Raw genomic sequence first — 27,318 nt, forward strand, 5'->3', positions numbered from 1 at the left:
GCAATCGCTTATATCATTTCATATGTGGGCTATAAACAGTCCCTGTTCTCTGAGATTCTCCTTACACTGTTCCTATGAGACCAGGGTAGTTATCATGCTCCAGGTTTTATAAGAGAAAAAGCAGAGACCATTCCTGCATTCCTTTTCTTTCCCATTGCCAAAAAACAAAAACAAATACACAAACAAAAAAGCAACCAACCAACAAACAAACCCTGAAATTAAGTGAATTGAAAATGAAGTCAAAGGAGCGGAGGCCTCTGTCTTTAAGCCCAACACTTTGTGATTTGCTTGATTACACTTCCCACAGCCCCTCCCTCCAGTCTCATAGGCACAGACTCATTACTCCATTAGGACTTGGCTAGGGAGGCCTAAGGGACAATGAGAACATAGAAAAATCTGGCTGGGCTTCCAGAGTTAACAACTTCTCATGTGCAATAAAACCAGACAGCATTTTTGATGGACCACATTCTCATTGCATTCAAAGAACCTTGGAAAGCTTCCATGGCTGCTAATTTCCAATAAGAAAACATCCCAGGGCAGGGTGGGGGGGACATGTGGCAAAGTTGTGTCTTTTGAGCTTGCCCCTAGCATTTGCAGGGCCCAGGGCAAGAGTACACATGGAGGCCCACATGCCATATGCCTAAATATGCAAAAGTTATGATGCAAGCTTGGAAACACTTAAACATGAAATATGTTCTACCCTGCCTCCATGACAAATGTATTTTCATTAATAGTGTAGAGGCTAGGTTCAAATTTAGAGTTCTCTGACTTCTTAGAGTTCCATTCTGGAACATGATGGCCAGGGAGATCTGGCCCCTCACTTCCCAGCCCACTGCCCTGGGCCCTAGGTCTCCACCTCCTCTTCAGTCCTTGGCCCCGTCCTGCAGTGTGTGGGGCCTCTCAGACTCCATCGCACATGTCCAAGCTCCGTGAACACCCCACCCACAGCCACCCCTGGAGCACCCCTTGGCCTACAGGTGTGCCCAGTCTGAACCTAGGTGGAGAGACCCAAAAAAGAGGCCCAACACAGGTCCTAGAAACTGGTTCCAGCTGGTTGGGAAGAGAATTACAGGGTCCTGAGAACCCAAATCATGGTTAAGTGTGTGTGTGTGTGGGGGGCAATCCCTTTGGCCCTGTGGTCTCTTCTTTCCATGAAGAGAAGCATTGTTGAAAGAAGACCAGGTTAGGCCTTATAAGGTACAGGGCACAGAGCAGAGGATGCTCTTGCTTGAGTTTATGGATAGTGTGTACCCAGTAGGTCCTTTATAAGAGAATGTTTCCCTTAGAAAGTGGACTTGCTGCAATGTCCGCAGATTGAGGAGCAACAAGGCAAGGGACTGTTCTTCACACAGTAAATGGGGATAGATATCTAGCTGTGATTTTCAATTTTGGATACACAGTGACATCACTTGGGAAGATTTGCCATGAGACTCCATATTTATAGATTCTTAAAATTATGTATAGATCTTATTTATAGACCTGTGACTTAATTTGGTTTATGGTGGAGTCTGGGCACAGGTGTTTTTAGAAAGTTCCCAGGTGATTCTATGTACAGCCAGGATTGAGAACCTTTGGGCCCAGACTAATGACTTTGCTTCTCATACAACAGGATTCTTAACCTCTGTGCCTACCCCAAAGAACTCAGAGCCACTGTAACTCAGGAGAGGTTCATCTCTAGAATAATATGGCCTCTGGAGCTAAAACTGAATCTGCACTTGGAGCAGTGGGTATGACTTATCTGCATAGAGTCTGCCAGTGATAGGGAGAAATTTTAACTGGCATCTCCTTTGTACTCCATGCAGGTTGAAATTCAACATACTTAACACTTAACCATTATGACAATCAACCCAAATAATCTCCTATTGTAAAATATTGGTTGGCTTTACCATTGCCTGACAAAATAATCTAGTAACTCCTTCCAGAAATTCCTTATGAGAGACATTACTATGCACCTTTATGAGGTGATTTGCAAGAAGGTGGCAGATGTGGGACTCAGATCTCTGTCTTTTGACTCCAAATCCTGAGTTCTGTCAACTCTACCAGGCAGCTTTTAATAGCACTTCCGGTTGGCACAAACTCAGTTCTTTAGTCCAAAACATTGACCTACACCAGAAAACTTACAGGGAGATATATTGCCAGCTCATAAAAAACACACTACTCTCAAAATGAATCACCTCATCTAAGTCTACACAAGTACAAGGGGAGAAACAACAGTTCAGAGCCTATGTGAATGACAATTTTTTTGGGGACTAGGGAAGTGACTCTTTAATTCTGCAATTTATGCATAAATTCTTACTCAGAACTGTGCTTACTCTTAACAATTGCTCACCCTCCAGTCCTGCAAATGTAGGATCCATGATTTTTAAGCTTGTGGGTACACTGTAACCCACAACCACAAAGTCACAAGGCAGAGTGGGATCTTTCATGGCCATTCAGTCCACCTCTGTTTCTGGGAAAGTCTGCACTTAGGCCATCCCAGAGACAAAACTCCCCCACTTGGAATACAATTTCTCTCTCTCCTCAGCAGGGGAGCCTTCTATTCAAAGCCCAGGTCAAGACCTACCTTCCTGGCAAAGTAATTCATTATGGATCTCTCCTTGGAGGGGAAGATTCAGGTTCTGGGGAATGGAATTTTATACAATTTGAGGAGTTCTCTTTATGACAAAGAATACAAAATTAGATACAAAAGTGAATATTTATTTAGCATGAGAAAATTTATCACAATAAATTACTGGAGTCTTGGAGATTTAGGTCTCTTTCTTCTAAGATCCCTTTGGGCAACTTTCCAGACGTGCTTGTGTAGAATGCTTCCTGGTTGCAGCCGGGCTGTCCTGCCCCACCTCGGAAACTCCTCAATGCCCGGCAGATCCCGACACGCTCAGGGCCTGGTGAATCTGCTTCTTTTTCGGCAAATATGTATAGGTATTATTTATTTGCTGATTTATCTATTTATGTGCCTGAACATTTTAAAAGAGATTGTGAAGCAGAGATTCTTTCTCTTTACACTCCTACAATGTAGCACAAATTGGTTTTGTACAAACCTTACTGTCATAGTGTTTCTCCCCTCTGTTATTTCTCATTTCCCCTGCCCCGAATGCCGCGGTGACCTGATGAAACTCTACTTGTTCTTTAATACTTTCTTAAGTCCTTCTAGACCTGTGATTCTTAATTGGGGATGATTTTGCCCCCCAGGGGACATTTGGTAATGTCTGGAGATGTTTTTGATTGGCCCAGCTGGGGTGGGGTTGCTACTGGTATCTTGCGGGCAGAGATGAGGAATGTCCTAAACATCCTACAATACGCAGGACCACTACCTATAACAAATTCTCCAGTCCCAAATGTTAGTGGTGCTGAGGTTGCAAAGCCCTGCCTGAGTTGGGTACCCTTCCTTTGTGCTCCCAGAGCCATGTTGCCAGATTCTGTGTTTGCCCTCTGAATTTATGCCTGTTTCCCCTTTGGATGGTGAGTCCTGCAAAAGCCACTTTTGCATTTTAATCACCTTAGTATCCCCAGAAGCTAACAATGCTTCTGCTAACAGTAGGGGATGTGTAATGTTCATTAAAAGGACAGAACTCTTCTACTTTTATCTGAACCATACAGTTTAGCGTATGCACCATATATTGTCCTCTTTTAAAATACTTCACTTGTGTAAATATTGTCTCTTGAGAAGACTGTAAATTTCTTGAGGTTGATACTCATATCTTTCTTATACTTTATCTTACCACAATACTTTTGCAGTGCTAAGCATGTAATAGATGCCCAATAATTATTTGTGGATGATTATCTATCAATTTCTTACAAATCTCTATAAAGTTTAAAGTAATAGTTACATCAAGGTAGGGTGAACTTAATAAGGGAAGGTTTTTATTGGAGGCATGCTCAAAACTGATTTTTGAAGAAGTAAAGAAGGAATATTTGATTGGAAAGGAGGATTCCATATGCAGGCTAGAACAATTAGTGCTAAGTGCTTAATGATGCTTTTTAATTTATTAAGAGAAATCAGAATATATGATGAATATCTTTAGTGAAATTTAATCCACTAAGAACAGGAACATCTTGAGGTTTGTTGAATGAACTATTTTTCTGGAAAGAGTTTCAAAGCCAATATTGTGATTTTAAAGTAATTAAAGCACCATCTGATTGTCAGTGGGTCACTCTTCCAAATGTTCCAATATATAGCACAAACAATCTTATGGAGAAGAAATTGCTGTGAATCAAAATTACAGAAATGCCTTAAGGCACTGAAAATGTTCCAAATTAAGATGCTCTAAGGAAGGGCAGCCCTGTCTGTGTGCACAGGCCTTGTGTGTCTAACAGTGTCGCTTATGGGCTCACCCATGAAGGAGAGGTTTTAGATTTTCACATCCTTGCTTCCCATTCATTTCTCTTTGTGTGGTGACCCAGAGGCCGGTAAGGTGCCATAGGTGGGAATAAGTGCCCCTTATACAGCATCTTCTCCCAGATGCTTAATAGGTGAAAATCACAAGAACACGGAGGCTGCAAAGAACTACTGATAGTTTTAACAGTCACTTGGGCACTTAAACAGCTGTCTCATGCCTTGCAAAATGGTGATCAGCAGGCACAGACACAAATGGCTTTTTACAGATTCCTCATGCCAATCCCAGGTAAGCCCAAATTCTACATCTCTCCTCCACCACTATGGGGGTCTTCAGGATAGCACGGAATTTAGGGATGTTGGCATGTAGTAGGGAGGAGACATCCCTGAGGCTCAAGGCGTACATTATTTAGACGGGGGCTAACTCACTGCCTTATCTCTTTCTTATTGATTGTCCTGCTGGACAAGAACCAATTTCATTTCTCAGTTTACCTCCCAGGCTGTGTGTTGAGTAATTATGCTGTGTCACTGTTATCATCTGATAGCCAGGGTTCCTCTCATTTTTTTCTCTAGCATAGTGTAGGTTACATGGTAGGAACTAAGTAAACATATCTTGATTGATTGATTTTTTACTTTTTTAAAGTACTTCATCTCAATAAAATTGGACTGCTACCATATCTCTCCATCACTGGCCCTTTCTACTATGTCCAGGACTTCACATGGTATAAATGCAGGTGGAATTTTGTCTGATGGATATTTTAGTATTGTTTTCTTTCATAGTAATAGACACATCTTTATTTGTTCATTAGTTTATATAATTAAGGAAGCTGATGATTAGAAACTCTGATTTAGCTTAAGTTATATTTTATTTCCAACATGGAGAAGCAAAAGCCCCCATGGAGTAAACATGGGGAATAGATTATAGGAACCTATTGATTTGATATCCTGGGAGTTTCATCATCTTTCTCCTTGTGTAACAGACATTGCACCTCCAGCCATTGAAGTATGCAGTAACAGAAACTGGCCAAATATTGCCTTGGCCAAAGAGATACAGTTAAATTTTGGGTGTATGAACCAAGCTGGGCCAGTCAGAATCTTTCCCTGGTTTTGCTCCATGGGAACCAGGAGAACGGAGTGAACTCCTTCTGACAAACAAAGTGGATGTAATTGTGGAATGTCCTTCAGCCACTTTTCTGGTATGCTCAGAGGGAGTGTTCATTGTAGTAGAGCATAAGGCAGCTCTAGCACAAAAGTAGAGCCAAGAGATGAAGGGATGACAGAAAGGAAGGAAGAAAAAAGGATGGGCTCAGAAAAATACTGGATATTCAACAATTATTGACCCCAGATTTAGTCATGCTTAAAGTCAGTGCTTTCCTTGGATTTTCTTGTTTCAGAAGTCAGTTTTGTTTTCTGCTTATTCACTTAAATTGGTTGTTTTCCACTAACAACTAAAGGAATTCTGATGAACACTATCTGTGGAATATCCTGGTGGATCATCCAAATCAAGTTGTTCAACTTTGGACAGAGTATATTTTACTAGAATTTCTTCCTCTGAAAGAACTTTCAGGGCTGGGTGAGGTAGCTCACTCCTGTAATCTCAACACTTTGGGAGGCTGAGGTGGGAGGATTGCTTGAGGCCAAGAGTTTGAGACCAGCCTGGGCAACATAGCAAGATCCTGTCTCTACAAAAAATAGAAAAATCATCCGGACATGGTGGTGCACACCTGTTGTCCCAGCTACTTGGGAGGCTGAGCCAGGAGGATTGCTTGAGCTTGAGTGTTGGAAGCTGCAGTGAACTGTGATCACGCCACTGCATTCCAATCTGGCTGACAGAGAGAGACACTGTCTCAGCAAAAACAAAAAAACAGAATTTTCACAGTTCAGTGTAGTAAGTCCTCCAATTGAAGAAGTGGTCAACTTTTGTTCCTATGATTGTTTTGACTATCAAATAAATCAGTCACGTAAAGCTTTCAGCACTTTGGACCTGGTTCTAACTATTTGCTAACTATCATCGCCATCATCATCATCAACATCAACATCATGCTCTAGGTGTCTACAAAAGATAATTGTGATGAAGACTAGATTGAGAAATTGCCTATAAGCCAGAAACACTCCTACACTGCTGGTGGGACTGCAAACTAGTTTAACCTCTGTGAAAAGCAATATGGATATACCTGAACAGTGATACAAGTAGATCTACCATTTGATCCAGCAATCCCACTACTGGGCATCTACCCAAAAGATCAAATGACACTCTACAAAAAAGACAGCTGCACTCAAATGTTTATAGCAGCACAATTCACAATTGCAAAGTTGTGGAAACAGCCCAAGTGCCCATCAATTCATGAGTGGATTAATAAAATGTGGTATATGTATACCATGGAGTACTACTCAACTTTAAGAAACAATGGTGATATAGCACCTCTTGTATTTTCCTGGATACAGCTGGAACCCATTCTACTAAGTGAAGTATCTCTAGAATGGAAAAACCAGCACCACATGTACTCACCAGAAAATTGGTATTAACAAATCAACACTTAAGTGGACATACAGAATAACATTTATTGGGTGTCGGGCGGGTGGGAGGAGGGAGGAGGAGATGGGTATGTACAAACACAAGGAGTAAGATGTGCAATGTTTAGGGGATGGACATGCTTGAAGCTCTGACTTGAGGGGGGAGGGAGGCATGGGCAGTATATGTAACCTTAACACTTGTACCCCCATAATACACTAAAATAAAATTTTAAAAAAAGACTATATGCTGTGCAAGAATATTTTTGCAGGTGTTACTTTGTGTTTATTCTATATGACTGTAATGTATGAAGTATAACGTCCTTCATGAGATTTTTGTTCTTTTTGTTGTTTTAAGAAGCTTCCTCTGTACTTGGTAGTATTCTTAGAGCCTTTTCAAGTCAGTTACATAAGCATATTTGGGGGGAGTTGGCAAGATTTATTTTTACCCAGAAAAACATGTCACTTTGACTGCGTACATAAGGGGAAACAAGAGGTAGTTTATAGACGTGGGCTAAGACAACCCTCAATAGCAAACACGATCCTATTCTTTTCCTTGCATTGAGGTCCAGATAATCAATAAGATCACTTCTAGAAAATAAATTTTTCTGTCACTTCTGGACGAAAGCAAGAATTTTAAAGAAATTTATAAATTATTTTTCATAAAACGTGAGAATGGATCATCGAAATTAACCCCAAATTAAGCAAAAGCTGTTAACATAATACCTTCTGAAGCATGTATGTGTCTCCTCTGTCTCATGAGGCAATTAAAATCAATTTTGGTGAATAAGGTCACTTGTAACAGGGTAGGAGACTATAGTTGCTGTAATGTGGGGAAGACTCAGTGATAAGACAGAAACTGAGAAAATTCCAACTCTTTAAAAATCAACCATTTCTGCTCCAGAGGATGCAAGTTGAGAACTTCTTTGTTTTTTCACTCACAATTTTATTTCTGTTCTCACACCCTACCCTCCTTTACATGAATATTAAGGACTAAGGCTTTAGCAACAGGCTTTTGGTTGTGGGGGAGGTAGGGGTAAAGGGAAAAGTGTTGTGTATGGCTTTTCATATGGTAATAAGTTGGTTCCATGACAACCATTGAAAAAAGAAGGGCTGGAAACAAAAGCTGCAGCCGGAGAGAGGATCAGGGCTCTTTCAGGGGCGCTGTAAGAATAACAGCCAAGACTCCCTCCTCTGAAAGGTATCCGATGGCCGCTTGTCAAAGGGTTTTGTTTTAATAGTGCAGAGTCAGTATATAATTAATGCAGAGTTTTATGAGTCCAAATTTTATCCTCAATGATGCTTCCCTTTTAAAAGGCGGTGAATAAAAATCTGAAACCAAGAGGATGTGTCAAATCACTGCTCCCATTTCAGGCCCCTGGAATGGAGTCCATCTAGGGAATGTTGGGAGGCTATCGGTTCCAATGATCATACACTTCAGTTTTAAGTAAAAAGGTTAAGGGCTTTTATCTTTGAGTACAAGAAGGTGTTTAGAGCTGGTTGACTAGAAGAACTGCAATGGAAAATGCTTGCTATCCTCTCTAGGCAGCCTTTGAGCACAGGGCAACATGTTATTCCCCCTGACATGTTGAAATTGTACAGGACACAGACAAGAGCAGGCTGAAGAACGCTGATGGCATTCCTGGGGTTCCTTGACCAATGAAAAGAAATCCCGACTGGCCATTTATCTTTCCAGAAGCATGAAGTGACATCCTCATGCCAGATTTCCTAATGTCCAGGACATCTAAGTTTTTACTTGAACTTTAGTGGTCACACATATGAATTAGCTGTTGTCTCATGCCAACACAATGCATTCCTTCTAGCCAGTTCTTAAATACCGTAAAGTGTTGCATTCAGTAATAATGCTGACTTTACTAATTTTCTGTCCAGCCTTGTTTTTCTCTCATGTGTATTACCCAGTCTTTGATTGAATTATATTAAATTCCCCTTTTCTGTCCCCTTTAAGTAGTTGCCAAAAACTTGCCATGAATAACTTGTGATACAGTGTTTTCTCTGTTTGGATGGACACAAGAGCTTTCATCACAATGGAATGCTTATGGAATTACATATTTCAAAGGACACTAACATGAAAATACAACTTCATTCAGAGTCAGGTTACAATGATGAATAGTAATGCCACAATGATTACTAAAAGAATTTGCAATTTGCTTTTAGAGTATTGGCTTTGGTCTTCACTTCAGTGATTACAAAATATAATTCGTTTTTTTCCTCATAAACTTTATGAACTTATATGAATCTCACTTTCATGCTATTCATGACTATTAGTAGTGTTGTTTGATGAAAAGAAAAGAGATATTGTAGCTAAGATGAATCAGAATTTGAGATCTGACAATATTGTTACCAAGACTGTATCATAAAATATGCTACTTTTCTTAAAATAATCTTATTTCCAAATGCATATTTTACTCAATATCTGCAGTGTAATTTATCATCCTTTAATCTTTGGAAAAAATCATTAAACCATTCATTCACTGAATAAACTTTTAATAAGTTCTTATTGTGGGATAGAACTGGATTAAATTCTGTAGATAAAAGGGTCATAATATGACTGCTATTTTTGAAAAATTCATAGTTTAGTGACTAAATAATTATATTAACAGATAATTATAGCTTTGTCTTTTTTATATCTTATCTCTCTTGAAATTGAAATTTGATGTGGCTTAAGTAGGTACACATGATAAAAGATAAGAATAAAATAAATAAGGATAAGTAGGGAAAATAAAATCAAAACAGGGAAAGTAAAAGTAAGGGTAGAACAAGGTCTAGACACAGACCACAGAATCCTGTATTGTTGGCAGAGGTGAACCACTAATTTAACCTTGATATACTCCAACAGGCACTGATTACAAAATTCATGGTGTACCTAAGAGTAGAACCATCCAAAAGCTCATGATAAGCAAAGCTTTTGCTTGTATTGAGATGGAAGAGAAATTTCTCTCAAGGATCAGTGAAAAGGGTACATAGTGAGACATAGTGGTACATTCTTAATAACATTCCTAAAATAAAGTCAATATTGAGTCTCATAAATATTTTGTATACTATTTCTCAGTGCAAAACAGGGTAAAGTTCAAAATGCTTACAATGGCCGTAGGTGTCCTTTAGGGAGTAGCCTTAGTTAGCTTGCCCCAAAATATTAATAGCTGTGCTCAGTATCATGTAGCTCCCCTCCAAATACACACCTTCTCTCTCTCTCTCTCTCTCTTTCTCTCTCTCTCTCTCTCTCTCTCTCTCTTTCACACACACACACACACACAAACACACGAGTGCCCAGATAAGTCAACCCCCCCAATTATAAACATTATGGTGGCAGCTAATTGGCCTGGGGACAGGAGAAACACTTAACTCAAGAGTAACTGATGTTTACAGACTTGCTGGTGGCTTACAAGGCCATCTGACACAAAAAGCTTTGCTTAGAAAGGATGACTGAAGTTGAGAGAAAACAATTGGATGTTTTCTTTGGGGGCATTTAAAGATAAGAGGTACACAGAGGGAGGCAATTATTTGGAAGTGTGAGAAAGAGCTGAAGGGCACAGAGGGAAAAGTTAGGTTGCAAAGGCTATGAGGCAGCTGAGACAATAAATAGGCACAAAGTGGAAGGAGCACACAGAGCCAAGGACAAGGGGATGATTTTGTAGGGACGGAAGTGGTGCCATCAATAAGCTCCTGCTGCCCAGCTGATCACTGGGACTGTGCTGGTTTCTGAACAAAACAGCAGGTCTCCCTGGAGCACATCTCTGCTGTGATTCTGCTCTTTCTGCAAGACATGGGTTCGTGTTTATTACTTGAACTAACCTGAGAGGATTACTGATTTTGGGGGGTTTTTTCTTTGGTCAGAAGAAGTCAAGTGGCTGATAGCAAAACCCAAAGTGCAACTCAGTAGGAGAAATCTTTCAAGGGTGCAAACAGTGTAGTGCAAATATGCAGTCTCTGAAGGTCTGGCTTGAGCCAACATAAAATGTACACTATACATGCAATAGCGAATTGCATGCCCATAAGTGTTATTAAGTTTTTCATAAGACTTAAATAGTGAGGTATCTAGGATTATACTCTGGAAGGAATATGGAGTGTCGATGTCTACTGTAGTTGCTTAAAGGTCTATCTGAATGCTCTGCCTGCCAACAGACGAGAGGATAGGGTTGACATCTTTTTGTGGAAATGTTAAAAATGTGGGTGTTTTTCCTTTGTCTATAGGTAAACTGATTCCTAGTTTGTGGTCTAGGGCAATATTTTCTAACAACAACAATAAAAATAATATAAACTCCCAGTTCTAATCTCTTCAAAGACACAAATAAATGGGAGACCAGAAACCCAAAGCTCTGTTTCATAAAGCAGAATTACCTTGATGTTAATTTATAAACATTCCAAAGCATGGTGGGCAATGATTGTCCCCCATGGTCATAGTAAAATTTCCATTTTATTCTCATAGGACATCTTACCCAGTATGGCATTATTAGAAAGAACCAAGAGTTTTTGAGTTCAGCCGTTCAAAACAATGGTTTTTGTTTTAGTAATATAAATATCAAGGTCTGTTGTACTGGATACCTTGTGTTCATCACAGAGATAAGAATGGGAGAGAAATGGACTTTTTTTTTTTTTGAAATGGACATTTTTATGGACATATTTATGTCCAGGCCTATCCTTGAGGGATTGGACAGTGGGACCAGGATGGGATCTGGGCCAGTGGAATTGGGTCAAGTTTCCCAAGTCATCCAGATCTGCTTCTCTGATGACGGATCATAAGACCAATGCCTGGTGAAAAACCAATTCCCAGATGCCAAGATCAGAACCACGTGGGGGTCTTATTTCCATGTTAATTGGAGTTTCCTTTGAATGTATTCTTGCTTAATTTAATTATTTAGACAATTATAAATTATAAAGAACATTTCAAAGTTGAGATTAGGCCTTTATTAAATTCCTAATTCAAAGAATCCATTAAAAAACTAGGCTCATTCTATTACATGACTGTGTCTGGTACAAAATGAGGATAACAAAACCAACAATCATCTGTTGGATAAAATTGATTTTGTGAGTATAAGTATTCTCACATATGATTTTATTATCCTTTCTTATTTTTTCCCCTTTGATCCCGCTGAGCCAAACTAATTGATTTCCAGAAGTAATTAAGACTTCTAATTTACTAGCAAGATATTGAGGGGCAGAACTTAACAAAAAAGTTTCCAAATGCTTTCGATACTACTACTTTAAGGAAGATTTCTTATTTTTTTGTAGAGGCTGTTTGTTGCACTAAAAACAGTAAAACCTCCCAAAGGTGCTGCCTTTCAGTTCCCTGATTAGATAATTTTCTATCATCTATGTCTCGGATAGTGGATCGGCTGCTAGGCTTGATATCAAAAGAATGCTCTGGTTCTTCAAGTACTAAAAAACGTTCTACTGGGCAAACTTCTTGTATTTTTAAAAAATCTTCACTTTGTTTCATTCAGCTGCAAAATAGATGGAATGTTATCTGCCTTATAGACAATTGTTTTTAAAAAAAGAATGAAATAAAATAAAGTCTACTAATACACTGCCATAGTAGGTGTTTAATATTATTTTCCCCCCTAACTTTGGAAAGTTGTATAAAAACAGAGCATTGTGAATTCCAGTAGGATTCAGCTCAGTCATTCTTTTAACCAGAGACTATGAATGGATTTGGTTTGCGTTATTGTACAATGATCTCTCCCTTGAGATGACTTCTCTAGTCTAACAAGTTTCATGTTTTGAATAAAATGTAGAACTGTGCCCTTAGAATTCCAACTATGGGTTTTCCTTTTACTTTGCATTGTCTCTATAGATGGAAAGTGAAGGGGAAAATTGAGGCAGCTGCCTGAATGAGTCCAGCCAAACCAAATAGAAACTATAACTGTGTGGATTATTGTCAGTAAAAGTGGTCTGTCGCTTAATTATCTAGATAGTTATCTCAGTTCTTGCTTTACGTTGTGTACAAATACATAACCGTAATATTGGAGAAATGTGAGTGGTTATGTTTTAGCCAAATTTTAATTTCCAATTATTCTTTCATGAGCTTCTTTGCTTCATGGTTTAACAACCTCACAGAGTTACCTTATTTCTTTTTCTACCATTTGCTGTACCTTGTTGGAGAAGGAGGTGATGTAATCCCCATAGTCCAAATACATACCTTTTGACACTGAGTTTCAAAACCAAAGATGACTAGTACTTTAAAAATACTTCCTGAGGCACGAAGCTGTTTACATTTCTCTGGGAAGCTAAGGATATTCTAGGCAAGGTAAGGATTTTGAGATCTGGATGGATCCCTGTTTCATAAATATCAATGTAGTACTCTAAATTAAAAAAAAAGTTATCTATAATGTATATATTAAATATTCAGATAAATGAAAGCCCGTGTAATTTTCTTTTTCAAGTGAAAACATTTAAGTTCATCTATGCAACAGCTAAAATTTTTGGGTGAAAATGGAAAACCCTATCAACTATCTAGATATGCGTCTACAGAATATTAAACATGAGGCATTTTTAAACATTCAGCAATTTGGAGCTATTACATGTAGAGCATCCAAATGCTAGCCTAGAACTTCAATCAGTTTGTTTTGTAGGAGCTGTCTGCCAAAAATGAGGGTATCTCAGGAGGGCAGGCTCTGTGGAAGATTCTAATTAGATTCGGTTAGAAGTTTTTGTAAGATGTGAGTGCCTGACATAGGAAGGCAGTTGGATATACAGAGAAAATGTTTGGTTTATTGGAACAAGCCTAATACTATGACTCATAAAACCTTGCGACTTTAGAAAAGACATTTCTCGTGTTCCTCAGGATCCTCAGTTGGGGTGTTATGGCTATAACGAGGGCTCTGGAGTCAGACTGGAGACAAACTGATTGGGTCTGAATCCCAGCTCTTCAGCTATTTTTTTTTTTTTTTTTTTTTTGAGACAGAGTCTCACTCTGTTGCCTGGGCTAGAGTGAGTGCCATGGCGTCAGCCTAGCTCACAGCAACCTCGAACTCCTGGGCTCAAGCATTCCTCCTGCCTCAGCCTCCCAGGTAGCTGGGACTACAGGCATGTGCCACCATGCCCGGCTAGTTTTTACTATTTTTAGTAGAGATGGGGTCTCGCTCGCTCTTGCTCAGGCTGGTCTTGAACTTCTGAGCTCAAGCAATCCTCCCGCCTTGGCCTCCCAGAGTGCTAGGATTACAGGTGTGAGCCACCTCGCCTGGCCCCAGGTCTTCAACTTGCTAGTTGTCTTTCAGCAACGTACCTAAACACTTTGCACCTCAGCTTCTTCTCCAGGGCCCCATGATGAAGGCAACTCTGTCATCCTCAGCTGGTGCTTTACATGGATGCTCTGGCTATCCACATCCCAGGCAGTGAAAGGTGAAAACAGCGCATGAGGTTTTTATACTCCAGGCCTGGGATTTGAGCACTTCAATTATTTCTGCATACTTGCCATTTGCTGGAGCCTAGTCAGGGGGCCCCAGCTAAATTCAGAGGAGCTCGGGAAATGTGGCCTAGCTGTGTGCTCACGAAGAGGAGAATGTACTCTGCTAGGTGGCTAGCAGCATCTTCCACAGTTGCTGACATTCAAAACCAACAGATTTCTCTCTCTCTCTCTCTCTCTCTCTCTCTCTCTCTCTCACCCTAGTTTTTAGCACAGGAAAAAAAAAAGAGAGAAAGAAAGAAATCTGGAAATTCTGGCTGCATTCCATATGGCAACAATTTTCTGAGGCCAAGTAGTAGCTGCCGCTTTGGAGGAAGCATGCTATCCCTGGATTGCTGTCATTCCCACTCCTTCTATTTTTGTTCTAACCCTAGTCCCACTTCACTTCATTCAAGCATGATCAACTCATATTTGAAAGGATTATAGTTAGGAGCCCTTTTGGCTCCTTAGAATAATAAAAATAGCTAAAGCAGGGAATTTTTAAAAAAGGTCCTTTAGACATTCAGTACTATCCTAAAACATATCAATTTACTTTTGTTTGCTAAGTTTAGTATCTCAGGTCAAAGCCTTTTCATTAAATATGTATCTACTTATGGGGGTTCAGAGTTATCTTTCTTTTATAAATCTCATACATAATATCATCACTACAATGTTCAATTTTTTTTTAAGTAAAGGGGAATTTATAGAGATTTGTGAAACACACTGAGGAAAGAATCCTTCAGATTTTGATGATTTCCCCCCTCATCATTCTCAGTTGTCTTATTCACATCTAATTTTTATTGACTTCTTTTTGCTGAATTGTTCCAAAATATTTATAGTTAGTATTCATGGAAACAATAACTTCCTCTTATTTTGCTCTCATTTCATTGGGTGAAATAATATTGTGAAAAATTATGGAATTATATTAATAATAACAAATACATTTCACATAAAATAGTTTGAAGACAAACACAACTGATTCTTAGTAAGTATATTATTACAGGCTAAGTTGTGTAATAAATAAAGTTCCATAAAGAGATGTTTTAATATGGATAGAAGTTTATTTTCACATAACAGTCCAAAATCAGGTCAGCATTCTGGGCTGGGTAAACAATAACCCGTGGGTGTTTTCTTTTCCTGTAAAGTTAAAGGTGAGCTATGCCATGTCTACATTCCAGCCCAAGAAGATGGGAGAGGAGGAAAGAGAGAGTCTAAATCAAGCAGGATTGTATTTAAGGAGATGACCATGATGTTGTACTTATCATTACTGCTCACATTCTGTTGGCTCAAACCTAGTCCCATAGCCTTACATTGCTGCAAGACAGCTAGAAAAATGTAGTCCATAGCTGACCATTTATCTAAATGAAGATGGAACTTCTGCTATTTAAAGGAAGGAGAGAGTTAATTGTAGGTATCAACAGTCTCTGATCCTCAAAACAAAGAAAGTAATTGGTGGAAATAGAAGTAAGTCCTGTGTGACACTGTGTTAGTTAGCTTTTGCTGCATAATCATCCCACATTTAGTTGCTGAGAACAACACATGTGTATTACTTACTCCTCATAATCCTGTAGGTTAGTTGAGCAGTTCTTATCTGGCTGGCTTAACTGGGGCTGTATGATCTAGGAATTCTCACGAGGCTCTCTGATTTTTTTATCCACAGGATCTTTCATCTTCTAATAGGCTAGCTCAAGATTTCTTTTCATAGATATCTAAGGGTTCCATAAAGCAGCAAGAGTGCAAGCTCCAAATGCATAAGAAATTTCCAAGTCTCTGCTTGCAAACATTTGCTAAAGTCCTGTTGGCCAAGGCATGTATAACATAACTACCCCCAGATTCAAGAAGTGGAAAGGCAGGCACCACCTCATGATAGGAGAGGCAGCAATATCACATTGCAAAGAAGAGTACATAGAAAGAAAGGAGGAATTTGTGGCCAATTTTGAAATATATGACAATTAAGAAATAATCTATTAACTTTGAAGGCTCAATTTTTTATAGAGAAAATGGAGACTGTTGATTATTCAGGCTAGTCTGCTAAATGAAATTCAGTCAATAAAGCTTCTATTTGTTATGAGATTTGCTCCTTGAAGGAGAAATAACTGCTTACCTTTACCCCTACTTAGAAATAAGAAAGGATTTCTTAGATAAGCAGGATTTCTTTCTAAGAAGGATTTCTTAGAAAGTATAAGCCACAATAAAAAGGTTGATGAATTGAATACATTGGAATTAAGAACTATTTCATTAGAAGACACGAATAACATAAAAAGCCAACAACAGATGGATTGTTTATGCAGCATGTATAACCAACACGAGTTTTGTATTCAGAACATATTTTAAGAAAACCCCCTGAAAATCAAGAAAAAGATAAACAACTCAATAGAAAAAACTACAGGATTATTTTATAGAAGAGGAAATTCAGCAGGCAATTGGCATATGAAAAGAAGCTCACCCATATTAGACATGAAGAAAGTGCAAGTGCAGACCTCTATCAGATACCATTGGATTCAAAAGACTGCCAAAAATTAAAAAGTCAGACAGATAATGAATGTTGAAAAGAAAATGAAACAATAATGCATTATGCATTATGAATGCATTATGAATAAGAAAATAAATTGATATAACTAGCTTGAGAAATGATTTGGCATTGTTTTATAGGGTCAAAAATGTGCATATTCTATACCCCAGAAAATCACACCTACTTAAACACTCTGCAGTAATTTCTACACATGTATACCTGGAAACATGTTCACAGTTGCAGTGTATGTAAAATGAATGTCTGGAAACAACCTAAATGTCCATTGACATCAGACTATATAAAAAATATTTTTAATCCTTTTCATACTAAGTCGATTATACAGCATAATAAACAATAGCTACAAGTATAATGTAAGTGAAAGAACATCTTTTCGCAGGATAAATATAGTGTGAGTACCTTTATAAAAAATTTTCAAATATGCAACCCACACAAAAACAATATATTGCTTAGTGATACATATATATGCCATAAAAATATAAAACAAAAACCAGAATGATAGAACAAAAACTCAGGATAGTGGTGTGGGGAACAGGATAGGACACATGAGAGTATCAATGATAACATAGTATTTCACTGTATTATAATTCTTCATAACTGACATGTTTATTATATGTATTCTTTGGAATGTATGTATATTTCATAGTTTTAAGAGAGAGTTGGTGGTATGTAGGCTGATATCAGTGATAGTTTTTAATCAGGGCTCCTTAAAATATTCCATTAAGCATTCATTATGCCTGAGGGTCTGGGGATATAGTCAATGCCCCTTGCTCTAAGCACAGATTGTCTTTGAATTTTTCAGTGAAATTAAAAAACTTGATTATAATTTTGCATTCTACCCCATAATTTTCCAATGATTACTTTAATATTAAAATCAAGCCATTACCTTAAATATCTAGTGGAATTGAAGTTCTAGAAAGATGAATCATTTAATCCTTTTGCTTTGAAGACTCCCAGCAAACCATAGAGTACTTAACTACTTAACATAGTATTGTAATGGGAGGCCATATTTAAAGTGTTTAAATTCTGTAGTTGTTGTAGTACAATAGCAGAAAGCAAAGTAGAGTCTTAAAAAACTGTGACACTCATGTACTTACCAGCAAATTGGTTTTAACTGATCAATACCTAAGTGGACATATAGGAATAACATTTATTGGGCATCAGGCAGATGGGAGGGAGGAAGAGGGGATGTGTGTATATATACATAATGAGTAAGATGGGCACCATCTGGGGGACGGACACACTTGAAGCTCTGACTCCATGGAGGGGGTAAGGGGAAGGGAAAGGCAACACATGTAACCTAAACATTTGTATCCCCATAATATGCTGAAATAAAAAAAAAATAATAAAATAAAGCTGTGACATTAAGAAAAAAGTTCCCATTGTCTTAAATTAAGGTAGCAAAGGAAGTGGACCCTCACCTTGTACGTATCATCCTCATGTCATACATTGCACTATAATTGCTGTCTCATTGGCTTCATGCCCTCTGAGAATATAAGTTCCTTCTGGTCAGAGTTGTTAGTTTTTCTATTTTTGTACTCCAGTAAAATGAGTAACACACAGAATGCTCTATAGGATTTCCCTCCCACTTTGGGCTCTCTTAAAAATAGCAGATTATTAAGACTGCAAGTTTGGCAGTAGAGGACAAACCTTCGCATAGGGAGGTGTTGCTGGCATTCACAGTATCAACACATCACATGAGTTGGTCCTTTCATTCAGGATCTCACTAATCACACTTGCCATTTCCATGTTGGCCTCAGGGAGCACTGTGCTCTCAAGGCTTTCTGAAATAAGAGTAAATAGGAATATGAGCCCCTCTCTCAATCCAACCACACAATGTGACTGAGATTAGGCATTAGCCTTTGACAAAACTTTCTTAAATCTAGTGGGTAACAACAAAGAATAATTACTACTCAGAAAGCAATTTATTGTTTGGTTGTTGTTGCCATTGGAGTCACCAGTCCAAATTTATGCGTTGTCTTATTCCAGTTTCAATATGGCGGTGGCCATCTTTCTCCTACCACCCTTTAATACTCTCAAGAATACTTAGACTCTTGGCTCAAGAGAATATGGTTGCAGAAAGAGAAAAGAATCCAGTTTATTCACTGCTAAACTCTACGTTTGAAGTAATGATTTTCAGTGTTATGATCTACAGTATTTCAGTACAATTAACAAAGGAACCATCCTGTCCCTTCAGTGGATATCAGCTCCAACAAAACCACCACATAGGGATGAAAACATTTAGCATACGGACAAGAGATAGCTGGGATAGAGCATGGCTAGTTGGAGTTAGGGGAATTTTCCTTAGAGGTAGCTCAATAAACATTTGTTGAAGAAATGAATTAAGGGCTAGTGAGAATTCTTCACATAACACTGTGATGAGAAGAAAATGCAAAAGAAAACTGAGAAATGAAAACATAGGAAGTAGAAAAATAAGCAAACCAATTCTTACAAAACAGAGTAAGATCAATTAAATGGTTTTCATTGCCAAATGTTTTTGAACCTTAGTCGAGTGTAATTCCACTAATGGGGTGTGCCAAACTTCTGATGGGGCCCATTTTCATGACCTAATAAAACAACATTGCAAACGGAAAGGCAGCTCACAGTGTTTGCCAAGGGAAAAGGAAATTCTAGGCACACCAATTTGGATGTCTTTCAAGTTCGATGTGTGTGTTTACTTTAGAAGTCCGAACACATGAATGATTAAGAGAGCACTCCTCAGATTTGGCCTGCTCATGTCAAATGACTAGTGAAGTAAGTACATGATTTAAAAAGGTTATCCTTTTTTTTTGAAACAGAAAAGAATAAAAATCTGGACTGAAAAATCATTCATTTATCCAACAAACTTGTATTGTACATTTCTATAGAAATACTCTGATGAGTTGTAGGAATAATGTGAATATTTAAGAACATTCCCCAATTTCTAGTAACCTAGCATGTTAGGTTGGAGATAAAAAGCGGTATAGATTATGAAGGTTAGTGTAAAGATCAAGAAAGGACTTCAAGAGGATTATGAAACAGCAAAAACAAACAAAAACCATAGGAATGTACTATAGTAAAATCTATCCAATCTGATTAATAATTATGAAATAGAAATTGATAAACTTGGAGGTTAGAGTATTATAATGGTTGGCAATTGGCTGTAAGACTTAGTACAAAAGAGATGACAATGGATAGACTATGTAACAACTCCTGATGAAATCTATATTGGGTTCTATTGTTGTAGAGACAATATCTTCTAGAGCAGGATACAGGTACATAGCAAAGTCTACTTTCTCAATGCTCCTTATTGAAACAGGATCCAGAAAACAGAGACCACTGGAAATGGAGGGAGGAGGAAGAAAGAGGAGTTTATAGTTACAAAGAAAGGGTTTACAATAACTTATCCTTATTGATATAAGGAATAACAAGAAATCATAATATTGGGATAATGATTTCCTGTAAGAACAGCAAAGTTCAAGTATATATATGGGCGGAAGAGTCAGAAAAAGAACCAGTAGGCAGAACAAAATGCAGATAAAAAGTGTGAGACAGGTAAAGAGCAAAAAATAAACAGTAACAATTTTATATCAGTTTGAATTCTACCATCAGTGGGCATATTGTGTGCTTTGCTAGTGGGATGATTATACCTACTTATGATTAATATGTAAATACATACCGTTCGTAATTTAACCTTTGGGAGTTAAAATTGGAATGTGGCAGAAAGTACTTGGGGCGAAACATTATTCACATGTAAGGGATTATTATTATATCACTTTCCTAGTCTAGAGTAGAAAAAAGTAAACCAAAAATCAATCTTTTGAAAAGTGATGAAAATACTTATTCATCTATTCTATACATATTCAATAAATGATTATTGTATATCATAAAGCACTGTTTGTAATTTAAAAACTACTATAACTTTGTTACTTGAATTCTTCTTAAGCATTTTCATCTTTCATTTGTTTTTACTATACAGCTAATGCGTTTTGTGAAGACAAGGATGTACAGTATATTATTAGTCGTGTTTTCTAAGAGATGTTACATTTCCAGTGGAACCCTCACCAATTGCATTAGATAAAATAAAGCAAAAACTGCCACCTTCCATGTTCATGTGGCAATCATAATAGCTCATACTTTTAAATTTTGGGGGCCAGAAAGTAGTAGCAGGTAGAGCTGCTTTCTTCTTCTTTAGCCATCTGCTTTTTTCTTATTGAGAGAAGACCAGTATAATCAGAGGAACAATGTTTCCAGTTAAAAAATATTACTGTATTTAGACTTCTTTAAAACTATGTTTGGTTATATAATCTGGCATTTACCAATGAGAGGTAAGAAGAAATCTACTGATAAGAAAGACTGATTCCTCCATAATGCCTTTTGCCCTTTGTCTATCCCTTGATTTTTTCTGGGAATGTGGCCATGATGCAGCAGCCATCTTGTAAGCACGAGGATGTGATGGCGTGTGAGCCATGGCGGGGCAGAAGACAGCAGAAAGGATCTTGGCTGGCACTCTGGTGCACCATACTTTTTGTAGCCCTCCAACTTCAAGATTTCCTTGATATATGAGAAAAATATACCTGTATTTGGGTTGGCCACTGTTGTCAGGTTTCTATTTCATGGCATTTAAGAGTCAGGGATAAAACAATAATCCTAGAAGAAGACAAATTAAGAATAAGAAACCCAAAATATGGACAAAATACAAATTGATAGAAAATGATCCTCTCACACTCTAAAATTGGTTTCAACTTCTATGAAGTAGTAAACTAGTTCTACCTATGTAACTCATATAGTAAGTGCAACATTTCACTGATTCTAAGATGTACGTTTTTTCATGCTTTTAGACCTCCAAACTTGGGTGTTTTACAATTGCTGTTGGTTAGGTAGCATTCATATTGTGGATGCTATTTTTTACACAGGTGCATAAAAACTTGCAGAATTAGTGTCAGTGGCTTAGAAGAAAATTCTAGACACAATAATAGAGTTCTCATGCAAGAAATGCTGCGTCACCAATGCTCTTGATGGCATAGATGATGCTATTGTGTGGAAAAACACAAACATTAACAATTCGTGTACATAACATGATTTAGTGGAGTTGAACTTGAACTATGAGAAGGCTTTGCAAATGCCTTAACTTATTTATTTTGTTCATGGTTTCCTTTTTATATGTATAACAGTGATATATAAACCCAAATAAATCTAAATGGGCTCTTTTAGTAAGTATAAAATTAAAATTTTAAGAGATGAAAAAGCATGTCATAATTTAATTGGTAGCTCTTTAATCTTTCTTCGTGGTATGTAGAATAATGATGTGTTTTACAAGATATGATAGCCTAGGTTTAATGAAATACCATAAAGCTCCCCTCTGCCAGGAGTAAAAGTCAGCTTTCTTTTTCACAGCATGACGTAAAGAACACAGGCCTGGGGGAAAGAGGCCAAAGACTCTACCCCAAAGTAATGTTTTGTGGATTCTGTGCAAAATGTCTAGTAGGTCTGGTAGTTATGTTGCCTTAGGGACCCATCCTATGGACTGCTCTCATAGGTGGTACCTCAGCATGTTAATCTGAATCTGCACATGCAAGCAAGATTGCAAAATTGACAGATACATAATATATATATTTGTTAAGTGAATTAATTTCTAAACATTCCAATTAGCTTCATATATCATGCAGGCTAGTCTGGTATTTTAAACGTTTCTTCCAGTGTAATGTTTTCATGTAATTTATTTATACTTTTGCCTTCAAAAGTTTTGTATTTCAAATACATTTCAGGTACTGTGTTGACTTCTCTCATATAGAGGCAGGTTCTCATATGCCTGTTTTAAAATCAAAGAATCCACCAAGGTTTCAAGAGATTAAATAAATTGCCTACGGTCATGGAGATGTAAGTGACATAATTAGGATAAGAATTCACATTTATCTGTTTAAAAAGTCCATGTTCTTTATACTATATATAAATTTTAATAATCCTCAAATCACTCCCAAAGGATACTGAAACCACAGAGTAAGTTGCTAACAGAAGCGAAATATCACAACCAAACTATGGAAAATTCAACTGTAAAAATTTAAACAAAAACTAACCAGTGATTATCAACTAGCATTACTCATAAAAAAAGAAAAAAAAGATATAATGGTATAAAATTTTCTATATAATGAATAGAGAATAAAGAAACAGTGGTTACAAATGACAAAATATTCTTAGCTTTTTTAAAAAATATGATAACAAAAGTAAAAATGGTCTTTTGATTGCCAAGATGCTTTTTTAAAAAAATTATCCTTATGAGAGAATTCAACAGGGCAAAATATGTTTTGGACACAGGAAATTTCTTCATTGAGAATCCAATTTCTTGTGCACTATCAATTTAAATGTGAAGATGTAGAATCATTGGCCATACCTATACTAGCAACAGAATTGGGTATGACAAAGACTTGTTTAATCTGATTGGCTAGGATTTATTAAGATGATTGGTACAATTTGTGATGTGTAATAGTCATAGCTAAATGCCTAGGCCAGTCTTTAAAAATTGGTTTCATTTGAAACTTTCAAACTGATTTTGTATGAAGCCAAGCCCTCCCATAAACAAGAACTCTATTCCTGGGGTCTTGAAAAAAAAACAACGTAAGAACTATTCTCATAACAGATTGGAAGATCATTGAACATCTTGCTGTTCTCCTGAGCATGGTAGGAGCCATTATTTGATTATAAGAAGAATGTGAAAAGAGGAAGAAAACTAGAAAACTGTTTAAATCTGTATAATTGTATTTTTTTAATTAAGTTTATTTTTAAGCATTTTGAGCTAAACCCAACAACACTAAATGTGCATTGTAGCTATAATTTTTAAGCCTCTAATATATCTTAGAGAAACATTTATCTATTTGTTTTCTGATATTTAACCCATAAAACTATTGTTTGATAAAAATTATCTGACATATTAAAAGGCAAACATTTTTTGGAGTACTTTGACATGGGAAGCAGCCTATTTCCCAGATCAAAGAAAATGAACTCTAAAGGCTAATGTCCACTCCTATAAAGATACATCATTTTGGTTCTTAAGAGTTTTCTAACTGCATAAAATTATTTTAAGCAAAGAAATTTTCCTTCTATTATCTTTCTCTATGGAGCTAGGCAGATGTAACTTGAACTTGGGGAAGCCAACCAGACTCTGCAGTCTGAGAAATAGACTATGGGTAATTATGTGACAGCTATAATCAGGGTGCTTTTTGTTTAAATAGAAATAAATATTTTAAAAAGCTTCTTTTGAAAAAGTTTAGTATTAGCTTAAACCATATGATATTGCAATTTTAAGGCTCAGAAATGGGTGAATTCATATGCTTCAACCTAATACATTGAGGTATTGAAATAAGTTAAAGATGTAATGGTTTATTGGCCCAAGACACAATGCAACTTGGTCTTGGAATAAAAAATTAAATTGACTATGAGAAGCTCTTTATTAAATGAAAGGGACTCTGTAAATGGTTCTCAAAGTGGCTCCCTAGAGCAGGAGCATCAGTTTCACATGAAGACCTGCTACATGTATATATTACTATCTTTTATGCCTTCCTTTCATTTGCCCATTTGGAATGTCTTTGATAGTATTGGAAACCACACTTCCTTATTATTAAGGAAGGAGGTGAGATCTAAATGAAAAAATAAAACTACTTGGTGTGTACATAACCCCTAATGTAAGGGAATTTATGGAATGAAGACTGAAATTTATTAGATGTCCAACTAATTAGAAAAGTAAAGATAGAAGAACTAAGGAATGGAGGTGGCACAGTATTTGAGGGAGCTGTAGGGTGGTGGAAGAAACACAGGAACACTGGTATCATAAGCAGGTCTGGGTTGGACCTCAAAGCAGGAGACTGTGATCAGAAGTTCTACTGTGAGAAAATGCTGAAGTTAGTATGTTAGCTCCTTTGGTGTAGGATTAGAGGAGAGTAAATGCTCTTGGTGTTTTGAAATTTATATGTATATATATATTTTTTGAAGTGAGAAGCAAATGAAAGCAAGAGATAGGAAATGCCGTCCAAAAGAAGATTGGATTAATATCTGAAAAAGTGGGTTTCAACAAGATGATGAGAGGTCTTTACCACTCTTGATGCCAGTATTCTGAGGTTAGTTCATTCACTTTTTCATAATAGCTCACTTAGAAGTGTAAGGATTTGTGTTTTTGAAGTATCACCACATAGTTTGCAACATTTTGATTCACGAGAAATAGTAGGTATGATAAAGCTATATGACAAAAACCTATACCAAGTATCAGCCTTAATGGAGAGTTCCAGACTCAGTCCTTTTACAGACAAGGGTAACCACTTTCAACCCTGTGACAAGGTATTATGGGACCTTCCAGCCAATGAAATAAGAAAAAGAAATAACAAATAAGTAATAGAGAGATTGAGCCAAAAATGCCCTATTTACATGTAACAGTAAATTCAAGAGACTCAATAAACTATTAACATAATAAAAAGACAAAAAGTTTGAATAAATGTAAAAACATATCTTATATTCTCTCTATATTTTAAAATTTCCATAACTTAATTTATAAATTCTAGTGAATCCAGTCAAAATCCCAGCACAACTTTGAAGTAACTTTAAAAATAGATTATACAATTTATGTAGAAAGATGAAGGTCTATGAATAGTTAAAACAGTTTTTAAGAAGAGCCAAGAGAGGACTTGTCCAAACAGAAATTAAGACATATTACAAAACTATTGTTAAAAATGTGATACCAGTTTAGGACCATATAGGTAAATAATGGAATGCCATAGAATCCAGAAAGTAGAGAAAAATATCCAAGATTGAGATGATATCATAAGTTATCAAGGAAAGGATGGGTTCTTTAATATAAGGAATAAAAAAATTAGATTACTACATGAAGAAAAGTAAATTTGAAATTCATACTTCATAACATATATAAAAATAAAAGAAAGAAAAGAAAAAAATCTGACTTCAACTGGATTAAAGGTCTAAAATTTGAAAGGCAAAAATCTAAAGCTTTTATAGAAGAAAATATAAGTATTTATCTTTGTGATCTCATTTGGGGGAAACCCCAACAATATCCCAAAGAAATAAGAAGAGGAAAAGTTGATGTATTTGGCAATATTCAAATATAAATATTCAGTTTAACAAAGGATCCCATAAGCAAAGTTAATAGTCAGGTATAGATTGAAAGAAGATATTTATAATGTGAAAACCAACAAGTGATAATTCTCTCTCTCTCCCTCTCTCTCTCACACACACATACACACACACACATGCACACGCACACATACCCATTATGTATATTGGTTTCCAGCAAATAAGCAAGGAAGTCTATAAACCAAATAAAATATGAATAATATTTATGAATAAGAATTCACAAAAGCATGGGGATAGAAATCAAATAATTAATGAGTACATGAGCAGATGTTTACTAATTTAAACAATCATGACTGGCAAAAATTAGATAGCCTCAGAATATCAACAGCCAGTGGAGGTAAGTAATTTGGCAGTATTTAGTGAAATTAAATATTCATGTAATTATGATCCAACAATCCTACTGCTGGTGTACACTCTAGAGAAACTTTCCCCACATCCACAGGCAGACATTTTCCACAGCATTAGTTGTGTTAGCGTGTTTATCACCAGTGGAATATGTAAGCATCACAGGTAAATGCACACCATGAAACCTAGATTTACCAAAGACTCCTGGAATCTCCCAGGAGGCTCCCAATAAAGAATAATATACTTTTCCTTACCTGAATTCTGAACAAATTGAGGAATAAATGCAAGAATAGATGGGGTCTAAGTATTACCTTTATTAGTGACTGCATAGCATTGGAAGATGTTTAGTGTGGAAGAAAAGGAGCCTCTAACTGAAAAGCAGAGTAGACACAGTCTCCACCTTGGGCTGGGTACCCATGTGGGCCCCAAGTCTAAACAGGAGAAAAAGTGTTAGGTCTATTGGAGGATAAACAGGCGGCAAGGAAGGGCTAAGGGTGGAGAGCGGGACTGAATTGTAGCTAGGAACCAAATTGTGGCTAGCTGGGAACACACATAGTAAAATGTTCCTAATAACCTTTAAATGACCTAGAGCTTATTACCATCTAATTAGCATGGCAGGGGTGGAGCTTTGTGAAGGATTGTGGAGAAGATGCATGTGCAGAAAGGGGAAACTGTTACATAACCAACCTATTATGTAGCCTATTCTATACCCCCAACCTGTCAGTCACCCCAAAGGCCAGAAAGGACAACCAATCCTTCCAGGAGAAAGGCGAGACAAACTACTGGTAGTGAGCTTATAAAAGGTAGTGTGTGCTCAGACTTGGTGCATTTTCTCCATTCATGAAAACCTCTTCCATTGTCTCTGGAACGTATTTTCACTTTGTATAGCTTCCTTCTTTACTTTCACTCTTTCTTTTATGTGACATATTGTATAAAATTGCTTTGTGTTTGTGATCACTACGTCATTGGCTCGACTCGGTACCAGGACTCATTCTTGACACTGGGAACTGGGGGACCAGGGAACATCCAGGCAAACTTAACAACAGTGGACTCTCTGAAGGCAGCCAGGACCCACGAGGA

The 27,318-nt window shown here is 37.2% G+C and overlaps 1 long non-coding RNA gene across 2 annotated transcripts in view; it reads left to right on the forward strand.

Annotated features, from left to right (window-relative positions):
- LOC142870887 (uncharacterized) overlaps positions 1-27,318 on the forward strand; it is a 151,567-nt gene that overhangs the window by 31,103 nt on the left and 93,146 nt on the right. For both annotated transcript variants that reach the window (XR_012919213.1, XR_012919212.1), the window contains exon 2: positions 24,745-24,869. This is a non-coding gene — a long non-coding RNA (uncharacterized LOC142870887). The remainder of the gene's footprint in view (positions 1-24,744; positions 24,870-27,318) is intronic.

This window comes from Microcebus murinus, chromosome 5 (assembly GCF_040939455.1).
Source record: "Microcebus murinus isolate Inina chromosome 5, M.murinus_Inina_mat1.0, whole genome shotgun sequence".
Classification (NCBI taxonomy): domain Eukaryota; kingdom Metazoa; phylum Chordata; class Mammalia; order Primates; family Cheirogaleidae; genus Microcebus; species Microcebus murinus.